Source organism: Pristiophorus japonicus, chromosome 18 (genome assembly GCF_044704955.1).
Source record: "Pristiophorus japonicus isolate sPriJap1 chromosome 18, sPriJap1.hap1, whole genome shotgun sequence".
Lineage (NCBI taxonomy): Eukaryota > Metazoa > Chordata > Chondrichthyes > Pristiophoridae > Pristiophorus > Pristiophorus japonicus.
In genome coordinates, this window is record NC_091994.1 from 36,161,184 (window position 1) to 36,174,875 (window position 13,692).

The 13,692-nt window shown below is 46.2% G+C and overlaps 1 protein-coding gene across 4 annotated transcripts in view; it reads left to right on the forward strand.

Moving 5' to 3' along the window:
* LOC139228654 (cation channel sperm-associated auxiliary subunit delta-like) overlaps positions 1-13,692 on the forward strand; it is a 362,402-nt gene that overhangs the window by 865 nt on the left and 347,845 nt on the right. The window lies entirely within an intron of this gene.

A 13,692-nucleotide genomic window follows, 5' to 3' on the forward strand; every position in this document is an offset into this window, starting at 1 on the left:
CCTCAGTGTTGCTTTCATGGCTGGGTCCACCACGGGCCACAGGTGACCTTCTGGTGTGGCGCCACAGCACTGACCTGAGCTCCCTCAGACTGGTGGTGATGGTATTGTGTCCCCACCTGGTGAGTTACTCAGGCTGCTCGGGACAGGATATGGATGGTGCACTCCCTCTGGATTGCAGCATTCCTGGCCCCAGACCTGTCACTCCACCAGTGTCTCCACGCATGGCCTCGCCTCAGCTAAGCCAGACTGAACCGTCCCAGGAGGGTGTTGACCAATCTCCAGCCAGCCCTTCCAGGCCCAAAGCTGCTCGAGGGCCTCCTAGAAGGACATCTGCAGCTTCTACACAGGGAAGACAGCAGCCTTCCCAGACCCATGAGTCAGCCATAGGGGAGACACTGAGGGCGGTCGCAGGTTAGGTACGCGTTAAGAGGGGATATGAAGAAATGCACGAGGGTGCTAAATGATGTTTACATGTTATTTTTGTGCACTGTTTATTGTTCTGGTAGTTTTTTGTAGCTATATTGATTATGTATGAAATCTTTATTTTTTGCACCTATATCTGGGCTGTTATATAATGTGAAGTGAGCATCATCATCATCATAGGCAATCCCTTGGACTCGAGGATGACATGCTTCCACTCTAAAAGTGATTTCTCAGGTGACTGAAGAGTCCAATGCAGAACCTACCGTCTCTGTCACAGGTGGGGCAAACAGTGGTTGAAGGAAAGACTGGGTGAGAAGCATGGGTTGACGCACGCTCCTTCCATTGTCTGCGCTTGGTTTCTGGTTGCTCTCGGCGATGAGATTTGAGGCGCTAAGCGCCCTTCCGGATGCTCTTCCTCCACTTAGGGCGGTCTTGGGCCAGGGATTCCCAGGTGCTGGTGGAGATGTTGCACTTTATCAAGGAGGCTTTGAGGGTGTCCTTGAAGCGTTTCCTCTGCCCACCTGGGGCTCGCTTGCCGTGTCAAGGCTCCGAGAAGAGCACTTGCTTTGGGAATCTCGTGTCGGGCATGCGGATGACGTGGCCCGCCCAGTGGATCTGATTGAGCGTGGTCAATGCTTCGATGTTGGAGATATTGGCCTGGGAGAGAACACTGACGTAGGTGCGTCTGTCCTCCCAATGGATTTGCAGGATCTTGTGAAGGCAGCGTTGGTGGTACTTCTCCATTGCTTTGAGGTGTCTGCTGAATATAGTCCACATCTCTGAGCCATTTAGGAGGGTGGGTATCACTACTGCCCTGTAGGCCATAAGCTTGGAGCCAGATTTGAGGTCCTGGTCTTCAAACACTCTCTTCCTTAAGCTACCAAAGGCTGCGCTGGCACAATGAGGTCAGTGTTGGACCCAGTGGTCGATGCCTGCCCTTGCTGACATTAGGCTCCCGAGGTATGGAAAATGGTCCACGTTGTCCAAGGCCACACTGTGGATTTTGAAAACCGGGGGGCAGTGCTGTATGGCAGGGTCAGGTTGGTAGAGGACCTTTGTCTTACGGATATTTAGTGTAAGGCCTATGCTTTCATACACCTCGGGTGTTGACGATGGCATGAAGTTTGGCTCCGGGTGTGCACAGTCGCAAATGTCATCTGCGTACTGTGGTTCGATGATAGAGGATGGGACAACCTTGGATCTAGCATGGAGGCGGCAGAGGTTAAACAGATTCCCGTTTGTTACCGCTAGGAATGCTGAGCTGGGGGCGACGTTTCCAGTCTGAGTCCCTGCTTAGAGATTTCTGTTTTCTCTCTGTGAATCTCGGGATCTCTCTCTCTCTCTCTCTAGTTTTTTCCCACTTTTCTCTTTATTTCTCTCTCTTCCAATCAAAATTTATCTTTCTGTTTCTCATTCCCTTTCCTCACTTCTATCTCTTTCTCCTTTCTCTTTTGCTCCCTTCTCTCTCCCTCTCTTTCCCTCTCTCTCCCTCTGTAAGCTTGTAATGTTTGTAGCTCCACAGTGTGGATGTGGACGTATTGTGTACTGCAACTGCAGAGTTAATAATAAACAGAACCAGGCAGATTCCGGAGGCTTCCGAGAGAGCTGCCTGTCATGTAGGAAGCTATGTGTGCTGTGCTCTTTGAAGATATCACACTCTCCCTCCCCTTAAGTGCGGATTCTGTGCTGAATTCCTCCGGTCCACTGAAGAGGCTCCTGGACAAGTTGCTGAGCAATGAGGCGTTGGCTCCGGGATCTCGCCCCGTCCGGAGCTCGCTGATCTCCCCCAGATGATCTCTTACCGAACTTCTCTGAGACCGATTGCGCTGCTATTACTTCGAGGACTCCGGGGAACTTCCGACCCATCCTCAGGTTTAGATCTTACCTTCTTGTCTCTCTCCACTCCTCTCCCACGGCTCTGAGATCTCTGCCATGCTGCACCGGCCCTAAAAGCTGGCGGGGCCTGGCTTCTTCACGATGAAAATGAGTCCGGGGGTGGAGAGGCAGCGGTGCACACTTTTAGCGCGTAACTACTGCCGCAAGCCCCACACCACACCACCACAAGAGTCGGCGGTGACCCACTGAAAACTTCCCCGGCCTAAGTTACGTCAGGGCGGCCAGTTGAGCCCAAAGCGACGGCCATTTGATGTTGATGAATGGCCACCGCAAACGGGCAGTAACGGTCCTTCCCGGGACCATGAATTTCGGGGCCACCGATCTCTTGTTAATTTAGAGCTTGTGCTGGTCAATAAGCTTCACCAATATGTATTAAATGTGTCTTATTATTTATTCTATCTATTATATATTATAATTGATGAGTGTGTTGCAATGTTCCATTTCAAAATGTCATGCTGTCAATGGAAAATCAATGTTAAAATGTTAACATTTGGCTGCAGTACCTGTTATGTCTGCATGTTTGCACTGCGATAAGATTATTTGTCATGCAACTTTAGCTGCTAAAACAACAGCTCCTATCTAATCAGTTGAGATTAACACCAAAAAACTGGTTATGTCTGCATGCAGTTGTAAGCTCCAGCCACAGAATATCACTGTAGAGCATTTGTGTCAGCCAGCAACCATCTTCAGAAAATCTTACAGCACAGAGTAAGGCCATTCATTCCATCTTGCCTGTGCCTGCTCTTTGAAAGAGCTATCCAATTCACTCTTCTGCTCTTTCCCCATAGTCCTACAAATTCTTCCTTTGTAAGTATATATCCAATTCCCTTTTGAAAGTTACTATTGGATCTGTTTCCACCGCCCTTTTCGGCAATTCATTACAGATCATAACAACTTGCCTTGTAAAACATTTTTTTCCTCATCTTCCCATTGATTCTGTTGCCAATTATCTTAAATCTGTGTCCTCTGGTTACTGGTTCTGCCACTAACCGAAACATCTTCCACGCCTCCTCTGCTATTGAGCAGTATTGGCCCGATATTGACAGGGGTGGGTTTTTCAAGTAGGAGGGTGGAGTTTCGGTCGGGATTCCCCACAGCATGTGTATTTTATTTTTGACAGGACCCCTGCCCGGAAGTCAGACTGATTGACGTTTGGCATTCAGTCGGGTGGGGAGCATTCTGGAGCAGGCTGCAGTCTCAGTCAGGTAAGGAAAGGAGCCTGAAGCTGTTAATGGGAGTGTGGGTTGTGTTCAATCCTGTGGGGGGAGCTTTAATCTGGGTTTGTAGGGGTAGGGGTCTAATCCCAGCGAAGGAGATAAGTTTGGGGGGCTGGGAAGAAGCACTCCTGATCCTCCTGGCCCATAAGCTGTTCTGCATGGGCAATTCCCTTATCCCTGAAGCTGTCCTTGCTTCCCTTGAGCTGCCATGTTTCCCGAGGCCTGGGGAACCTGACTGGCCAGGGTTAAACCTGTAAGGGAATTTAAATGTGAGGCTCCCAGCTTCATTATAATAGTTAAATGGCCAACCCAGCCTCCTGGGAACAGGTTGACTGCCCACTTCCATTAAAGCCGAAAGTTGCCGGATTGGGATTGTTTTTTTTCTTACATCTCACCTGACCCCAAAACACCCATTTTTGGGGGTTATAATTCAACCCATTGTGCCCATCACCCCCAAGAAGCATTTAAACCCCCACCACTGAGCAGTATTGTGTCCACTGTACTCCTTCTGCACCAAGAACATTCCCACTCTCCTCCCAATCAACTTCATTTCCTCCACTCTCGCTCCTTCCCTAATGAAAATTTATTGTAACCCTTCCCAATGGAGAATCTTCTGACCCCACTGAGCAGCATCATGATCCTTCTCACACCATTCCCACCAAGTAGCATTTCCACTAACTCCCTCTCCACCGAATAGCTTCAAAATCTTCCTGCAATTGAGCAGCATAGCCCTCACATGAGCAGCATGCGACTACACTCTCCCCCTCTGCACAGAGTAGGCAATTGAAACCCTACCAATCAAGTAGGATATCCCCTTCTTTGAGCAACATTGTAGTCAATCTTCCCTCTCCTCCTTTCAATAGCCATTCTGCCCCCACCCCCACAAATGGTATTTTGCCTCTTGCATTGAATGGTATCCCGGCACCGCCCCGACCCCACTAAACTGAGAAACCTTTTGTCCCTACTAACCCCATGCACAGGTTTTCACTCCCTCACTCTGCAGCATGTCATCTCCTACTAAGTAGCTTTGTGCCTCTTGCGTTGAGGGAAATTAATTCTGGCCCACACTTCCCCACCCCCATATCCCCCCACTCTCATTCTGTTCCCACCCCCCCGGGCCACTGTTTTTTCCTTCTACTGAGCATCCTCCCCAATACCTTGCCCTCTTCCCTCTCTGTTCTCTCATTCATCTCATCTGTTGATTTCCTCTTCCCTTCCTCCTTACCGTCCCGTTTTTTCTCTCTCATCTGCCATGCTTTTCTTTCCACTTTTTTATATTCCTCAATCTTCTTCATCCTCCTCCTTAGACCTCATTGCCCCCTTTCCTACGCCCACTCATCCATCCCTCCCCTCTCCACATCTACCTCTCCTTTTATTCTCTTCCTCCTCCTCCCTTTTTCTACCGTCTCTCTTCTCTTTCCTCTCATAGAATCATAGAATGGTTACAGCACGGAAGAAGGCCATTTGATCCGTCTAGCCCGTGCCGGCTCTCAGCTAGTCTCACTCCCTTTCCCATAACCCTGCAATGTTTTTTCCTTCAGATACCTATCCAACTCTCTTTTGAAAGATAAGATGGAGTCTGCCTCCACCATCCTTTCAGGCAGTGCATTCCAGGTCTTAACCACTCGCTGCGTTGAAAGTTTTTTTCTTACGGCCTTTGGTTCTTTTGCCAATCACCTTCAGTCTGTATCCTCTGGTTCTCGACCCTTCTGTCAATGTGAACTGTTTCCCTCTATCTACTCTGTCCAGACCCCTCATGATTTTGAACACCTCTATCTAACCTCCTCTCAATCTTCTCTGCTCCAAGGAGAACATCCCCAGCTTCTCCAGTCTATCAACGTAATTGAAGTTTCTCATTCCTGGAATCATTCTTGTAAATCTTTTCTGTACCTTCTCTAAGGCCTCCACATCCTTCCTAAAGTATGGTGGCCAGAATTGGACACAGTACTCCAGTTGGGGCCGAACCAGTGTTTTATACAGGTTCATCATAATTTCCACACTTTTGTACTCTATTCCTCTACTTATGAAGCCCAGAATCCCGTAAGGCTTTTTAACTGCTTTCTCAACCTGCCCTGCCACCTTCAACAATTTGTGCACAGATACCCCAAGATCGCTCTGTTCATGCACCCGCTTCAGGATTGTACCATTTAGTTTAAATGTCCTCTCCTCATTCTACCAAAATGAATCACTTCACACTTTCCTGCGTTAAATTTAATCTGCCACGTGTCCGCCCATTTTACCAGCCTGTCTACCTGAAGTCTATCACTCTCCTCCTCACCGTTCATTATACTTCCAAGTTTTGTGTCATCTGCAAATTTTGAAATTGCGCCCTGTACACTTACGTCCAAGTCATATCTCAAGAAAAGCAGTGGTCCTGGAACCGACCCCTGGGGAACACCACTGTATACCTTCCTCCAGTCTGAAAAACAACCGCTCACCACTATTCTGTTTCCTATCACTTAGCCAATTCCGTGTCCATGCTTCCACTCTCCCTTTTATTCCATGGAATTCATCTTTGCTGGCAAGCCTATTATGTGGCATTTTATCAAATGCCTTTTGGAAATCCATGTACATTACGTCAACTCTCTGTTACCTCATCAAGTTGGTCATTAACAAATCCGTGCTAGCTTTCCTTAATTAATCCACACCTATCCAAGTGACTATTAATTTTGTCCCTGATTATTGTTACCAAAAGCTTCTCCACTACTAAGGTTAAACTGACTCACCTGTAGTTGCTATGTTTATCTTTACACCCTTTTTGAACAATGGTGTAATAATGGCATCACCCCCGCATGCAAGGAGGATTGGAATATTACAGCCAGTACCTCTGCGATTTCCTCCTTCAATTCCCTCAGCATCCTAGGATGCATTCCATCTGCTCCTGGTTATTTATCTACTTTTTAATATCTCCTCTTTATCAATTTTTATCCTATCAATTATCTCCATTATCTCCTCCTTCACTATGTTTATGGCAGCATCCTCTTCCTTGGTGAAGACAGATGCAAAGTACTCGTTTAGTACCTCTGCTTCCATGCATAGGTCTTTTTGGTCCCTAACTGTCTCCACCCCTCCTCTTACTACCCTTTTACTATTTATATGCCTATAGAAGACATTTATGTTGGCTATTCTCACGCCCTCTCTTTGCCCCTCTTATTTTCTTTTTCACTTCTCCTCTGACCTTTCTATATATAACCTGATTCTGAGATGTATTTGCAACATGGCATCTGTCATACCCGCTCTTTTCCTGCTTCATCATATTCTCTATTTCTCCATCATCCAGGAGCCCTGACTTTAGTTGCCCTGCCTTTCTCCCTAGTGGGAATGTACCTCAACTGTACCTGAACGATTTCCTATTTAAAGGCAGCCCATTGTTCCATTAAAATTTTGCCCACCAATCTTTGATTCCAGTTTACCCGGGCCAGATCCGTTCTCATCCCACCGAAATTGACCTTCCCCCAGTTAAACATTTTTATTCTAGATTGTTCCCTGTTCTTTTCCATAGCTAATCTAAACCTTATAATACTATGATCACTGTTTCCTAACTGTTCACCTACTGACACTTGCTCCACTTGACCTACCTCATTCCCCAGAACCAGATCCAGCAATGCCTCCTCCCTCATCGGGCCAGAATCATACTGATCAAGAAAGTTCTCCTGAACACGCTTCATAAATTCTTCCCCTTCTCTGCCCTTTACACTATTACGATCCTATATTAGGATAGTTGAAGTCCCCCATTATTACTACTCTATAGTTCTTGCACCTCTCTGTAATTTCTCTGCATTTTTGCTCCTCCATATCTTTCCCACTATTTGGTGGTCTGCAGAATACACCTAATAGTGTAATGGCAGCTCTATTATTTCTTAACTCTAGCCATATAGATTCTGTCCTTGACTCCTCCAGGACATCCTTTCTCTCCAGCACTGTAACATTCTCCTTAACCAATACTGCCACACCACCTTCTATCTTTCCTTCCCTATCTTTCCTGGACAGCTTATAACCAAGAATATTTAATACCCAATCCTGCCCTTTTTTGAGCGAGGTCTCAGATATTGCCACAGCATCATATTTCCATGGCTATTTGTGCCTGCAGCTCACTTACCTTGTTTACTACACTTCGTGCATTCCCATATATACACTGTAGACCCATCTTAGACCATCATGTATTCTCTCTTAATTTGACTCCACCTAATACCTTACTATTTCTTGCTTTAGTGCTCTCTGGCTCTCCCAATCCTTTGAGCACTTTATTTTCCTTTTCTGTGTTGCATCCTGGTGCCCATTCCCCTGCCAAATTAGTTTAAATCCTCCCCAACAACATTAGCAAACCTCCGGCCCTGTTGGAAGTGCAACCTGTTCAACCTGTACAGGTCTCACCTCCCCCAGAACCGGTCCCAATGTCCCAGGAATCTGAAGCCCTCCCTCCTGCAACATCTCTCCAGCCATGCATTCATCTACACTGTCCTCCTATTTTTCACTCATGCGTGGTACCGGGAGTAATCTAGAGTTTACTATCTTTGAAGTTCTGCTTTTTTATCTTTTTCCTAGTTTCCTAAAATCTGCTTGCAGGACCTCATCCCTCTTTCTACCGATGTCGTTGGTACTGATTTGAATCACGACCTCTGGCTGTTCACCCTCCCCCTCAGAATATTCTGCAGTCGTTCAGTAACATCCTTGACCCTGGCTCCAGGGAGGCAAGATATCATCCTGGAGTCATGTCTGTGGCCGCAGAAACGCCTGTCTGCTCCCTTAACTATCGAATCCCCTACCACTATTGCTTTCTCTTTCTTCTTCATCCCCCTGTAGAGCTGAGCCACCCGTGGTGATGGAGACTTGGCTCTGGCTATACTCCCCAGAGGAACCATTGCCTTCACCAGAACTCAGAACCGAATACTGGTTGTAGAGCGAGATGGACTCAGGGGACTCCTGCACTATCTGCCTGGTCCTCCTTTTCTGTCTGGCGCTCTCTCTGGGCCTCTCTCTCGATTTATCCTCTGCCTCCTCGCTGTAGTTACTGCTCTGGTCTGTATTCTCTCTGGGCCTCCCGCGCGATTTATCCACTGCTTTTTTGCTTCCATGCTCTCCTCTCACCTCCCCATTCTCCCCTTTTTCTGGTTCCAGTTATCCTCTACCTGAGAACAACTGATTGACTTAAATGATGTACTTGGTCTTTGCGCCCCCATGCGCAATACCACAGATGATCAATAAGTATATATAAATTAAAGCAGGCTGCTGAAGATTTCTATAGTGGGATGGTTGTTATCATATAACCTGTTTGAATGGGCAGACTTCAGCTTTGTAAATATTTATTTTCAATGAACAAAAAAAACCATTGTGAAAAGTATTGGGGGCGAAATTATCCCGTTAGCGCCTCCGTAAGGCAGTATTCGAGTATTCGCCCGGGGGAGGGGTGCGCTACTGCCTCCCGGGAAATTGCTCAGGAGGGCTCGGAGGCTCTGCCTTGGCAGCACCGCGTCCCGCAGTTAGCGTCCTGGGCTGCCGCGCAACCGACGATAACATAATCGGCGTACGCGGCGACCCCTCACTGTTCTGCGCTGATCCCTGGACGCCCCCCTGGAGGAAAGTGCCCCGCAAGTCATGAGGCTGGCGCGGGGGACGTCAACACCAGCTTCGCGGCTCGCCATGGTTCAGCCTGGCACTCCGTCTTGGGTGCCAGGCTGCTGGTCCAGCTTCACACTGCTCTGGTGAACCAGTAGCAGCCATCAAAAGACCTGCAAAATGTGCAGCAGCCCTCCCGTTTAATCCGCGTAGTGCTTGACTCAGCGCCACAGTAGCGTTCCGGGATCCGCCCCCAAAGGAAGCGTAGCACTGGAGATGGCGCTCCCCTTCCTTTGAGGGGCAGTAGGCCCAATTCACCATCGGGGACGGGTAAAAGTCCCAGCCCCGGTAGGTTACTGCCACCAATCGGAGCGTGGGACAATTTCATCACCTTGATATTGAAATGAACTTAAACTTCTAAGATTTCTTTTTACTTCTGTGCAGAACTCTGGATACTTAATGCATTGAACCTTTTTCTCAACCCACCTTCTATACTTCAGTGGCGACTGGCTGATTTTACTTACTAGTGTATTTTGTGGTACGGGCATTATATGAATATTGGTTCACTGTTGCTGAGTCAATGGCGAGATGGAAGCAGTACTCATTTTTCAATAGAACTAGCACAGAAAATCTTGACTCAGAGGTATATAGAGATGAAGGATATGCATGCTCACATTGGCTTCCCACATACAGCCTTGGCACTCTAGGTAGCACTCTCACCACTGAGTCAGAAAGTTGTGAATTCAAGTCCCACTCCAGCGATTTGAGCGCATAATCCAGACTGATTCTTCAGTGCAGTGTTGAGGGAATGCTTCACTGTTGGAGATGCAATCTTTTGAGTGAGCTATTAAACAAAGGCCTCTCTGGTGGCCATAAAAGATCCCATGGCACTATTTTGAAAAAGAGCAGGGGAGTTCTGGCCAATATTTATCCGTCAACCAACATCAATAATCTGGTCATTATCACATTGCTGTTTGTTGGGCTGCCACTTTTCCTACATCACATGTTAGTGTGGAAGCAAGTCATCCTCGACTCCGAGGGACTGCCTAAGAAGATTACAACAGTGAATAGACTTCAAAAGTAATTAATTGTCTGTAAAGCTCTTTGGAATTTAGTGAAAGGCGCTATATAAATAAAAGTACTTTGTGTTATTATGCATGGTAATAATATTAATATCCTGTCCTTGCAGAGGCAATTTAGTATTCAGCCATTTAAAAACTGGGTGAGCCAGTGTAACATGTAAAGTGTTCACCATGGGCCGAATTGCACTCAAAAAAAAAATCTCTGCAGCTTTTTGCAACTTAAACAGTGGTTCAAGACCTTTCCACACAAGTACCAAGATTCATTATAAAAAAGGAATTATTAATCTTCAGGATCAATTTCATCACATATACAGTGGGTTTTGCCTTTTTAATATGATCTAACTTCTCAATTGCAAGGAAAAAACAGTCATGACAACGGGAATCAGTTCTACGATTAGCTAATTTCATAGCCTTATTGAGCACTTTCTTCATATCCACAGGCATATACTTTACAGCCAGTCTTCATAATGGATTAAGGAAGGGGTCTAAATGGCTTAGGGTACCATAGCCCGGATTTGTTACAATCATAGAAGCATAGAAATTTACAGCACGGAAGGAGACCATTTTGGCCCATCGTGTCTGCGCCGTCCAACAAAGAGCTATCCAGCCTAATCTCACTTTCCAGCTCTTGGTCCGTAGCCTTGTAGTTTATGGCACTTAAAGTACACATCCAAGGACTTTATAAATGTGGTGAGGGTTTCTGCCTTTACCACCCTTTCAGGCAGCGAGTTCCAGACCCCCACAATCTTCTGGGTGAAAAAATTCCCCTCAAATCCCCTCTAAACCTCCTACCAATTACTTTAAATCTATGTCTCCTGGTTCTTGACCCGTCTACTAATGGAAATAGGTCCATCCTATCCACTCTATATAGGCCCCTCATAATTTTATACACCTCAATAAGGTCTCCCCTCAGCCTCCTCTGTTCCAAAGAAAACAAACCCAGCCTATCCAATCTTTCCTCATAGCTAAAATTCTCCAGTCCAGTCAACATTTTCATTTCCTTTGATAGAATATTGCTGCTGACTGAGAGCAAGTGAAATCAAAGTCCAGGGCCGGAATTTTCTCTCTGCCGGGCGTACGAGTTTGGTTAGGTGGTTTGGAAGTAAAAGTTGCAGAAATTGCATTGCAACAGGAACCCACCATCATCCCGCCTCCTCGCGCCTTTAACTCGGGCGCGTTTGCCAGCGTGCCACAGAGGCGAACGGCAGAGGTGAACAACTAATTAAGCTAATTAAATCCTTGTTGTGAGGCCTTTAACAGGGATTTTAACCAGATCACTTGATTTTTACTGGATGACAACGGGAATCACGCAGCACAGGAACCACATCTGTCAATATGAGGTGGAAGATCAGTGGCCATTGTGCAAGGTCATTAATGGAGAGCATGGAAATCCAAATAAATACTCCCACATGACACCTGCTTACGTGCCTAAGGGAAAGGCTCTTGCAGATGCAGTTTTGAGCACAGATTTAGGTGTGTAGAGTTTGCAAGTATTTTCTGCAACCTCGGAAGCCAGTCTGACCACATTGCTAGCAACTATTACAGTTTTGATAGATTTGTCCTCTGATCTCTACTTGACCTGCCATCTATTAAATCAGCATTGGTGCTGCTTATACTGTCTCACCTTTAGTCCTCAGAATCGGACTAGGATGAGCCCCATCAGCAGTAGCAGCAGGCACACCAGCAACAACACCACCAGCCTTCTCCTCAGTGACCTGATGCTCCACTGGACAGAGGGCATCACGGCTCATAGCATGCCGGAGGCAATACCCACAACACGGGCTATAAGGCAGAGGATGAGCTTCCTCAACATGACTGAGCAGCAGTGCCAAAAGAGGCTCAGGCTATTGCACCAGGTCGTCGCACATGTTTGCGGCTTGCTGGACCAAGACTTCCAGCCCAGAGGACCTGGTGGACACTACTTACCAGTGGCTGTCAAAGTCACCAGCGCCTTCAACTTCTTCACCTCAGGATCCATCCAGGGATCTGCTGCAGACATTTGCAGCATCTCGCAGTCAGCCACCCACAGATGCATCACACAGGTCACCAATGACATGTTCAAGAAGTCAGCCAATTATGTGAACTTTGGCACGAATGAAGACAGTGCTAGTGAACGTGTACTTGGCTTTGCTGCTCTGATGCAGGGCATAATCGACTGCACACATGTGGCCATCAGAGCAATCCCACATCACCCAGGAGTGTTTTTGAACCGCAAGGGCTTCCACTCAATGTGCAGCTGGTCTGCAACCATAGCAAGATCATCATGCATGTGTGTGCCAAATTCCCTGGTAGCTGCTGTTGGACTGCTTTCTTGCTCTTTTTCGTTTCATTGCGTTAAATGTCAGATTACTCACGCACTCAGTTATAGTAATGGCAGGATCAGGTCTTTATTTAAACCTTCATACTACACAAAAACCAGTATGAAAGTTACTTAGACATACACTTCACAAAACCAGTGCATGCGCCCTGCTTGTGAGAAACACACTCCAATTCTAGTGTCTCTGCCTGCTCTCGAGACTCACATGCTCCATTTTTCAGTGTGTCTCTGCGAAAACAGTTTTCACTCACAACTCTTATACAAAATCAGGTCTTTGAACTCTCTTTTCCATACATACTATCAAATGGTACATCAAAAGTACATACAAATACTAACAAACAGACAATGTAAACCAAACAACCAGCTACCTGAAATCAGGTCTTATTGCCACAATCAACTCTTGCCATGAATTGTATTCATCATCATCATAATCATCATCATAGGCAGTCCTTCGAATCGAGGATGACTTAAACACACAGGTGACCAAATTGACACATTCGAATGGCTGAATAACTCTTCATACCTTCTAGTATCTGTTTCTCTGGAGACAGCCTCTGCTTTGATTTAAACTTCAATTTACAATCCGTGCTCATCAGAAAAGCTGTTTAAACTTTTAACCCAGTATGTGTTATCTCAGATTGCACCGAATGTAATCCAGAAAATACGGACTTTCACTTCCACATTCCCCCAATTCTTCTTTGTCTCTCTGCCAGACGTTATCTAGGCAATGCTACAATGTACTGTAATATCAAGTAATCATGGACTTAAAAGATCTCTCCAGCTCTCCTTAACATTATCTATCTTATGGATATTTTTGCTAAGTACATTTTCCACTAGCTTTTAATCATCCCAATGTCATTTTGATCTCCACACTTAATTTCAGAAGCCCAAATCCTATATCCCACTTTACTTTCAGTTTCAGTCCCTCTGATGGGTACCAGTACATTTAACTCTATATTGATTCATTAAAAGTCAGTTTTGTTCCAGAGTATTTATATCAGTGCCTTGAACAACAGTTGTATCACTCTCCTGAGCCAAATGAACCATTTCCTGTCATGCTGTTGTCAAATACCTGAGCATGTCTGAGACCCGTTCTTAAGTGCATCACCATGCATTTCCACATTCTAGTTGCCTCATGCCCAACGTATCACATTTGCACACACACCGGTATCCCTATATCATACTGGTACACTTATAAAGG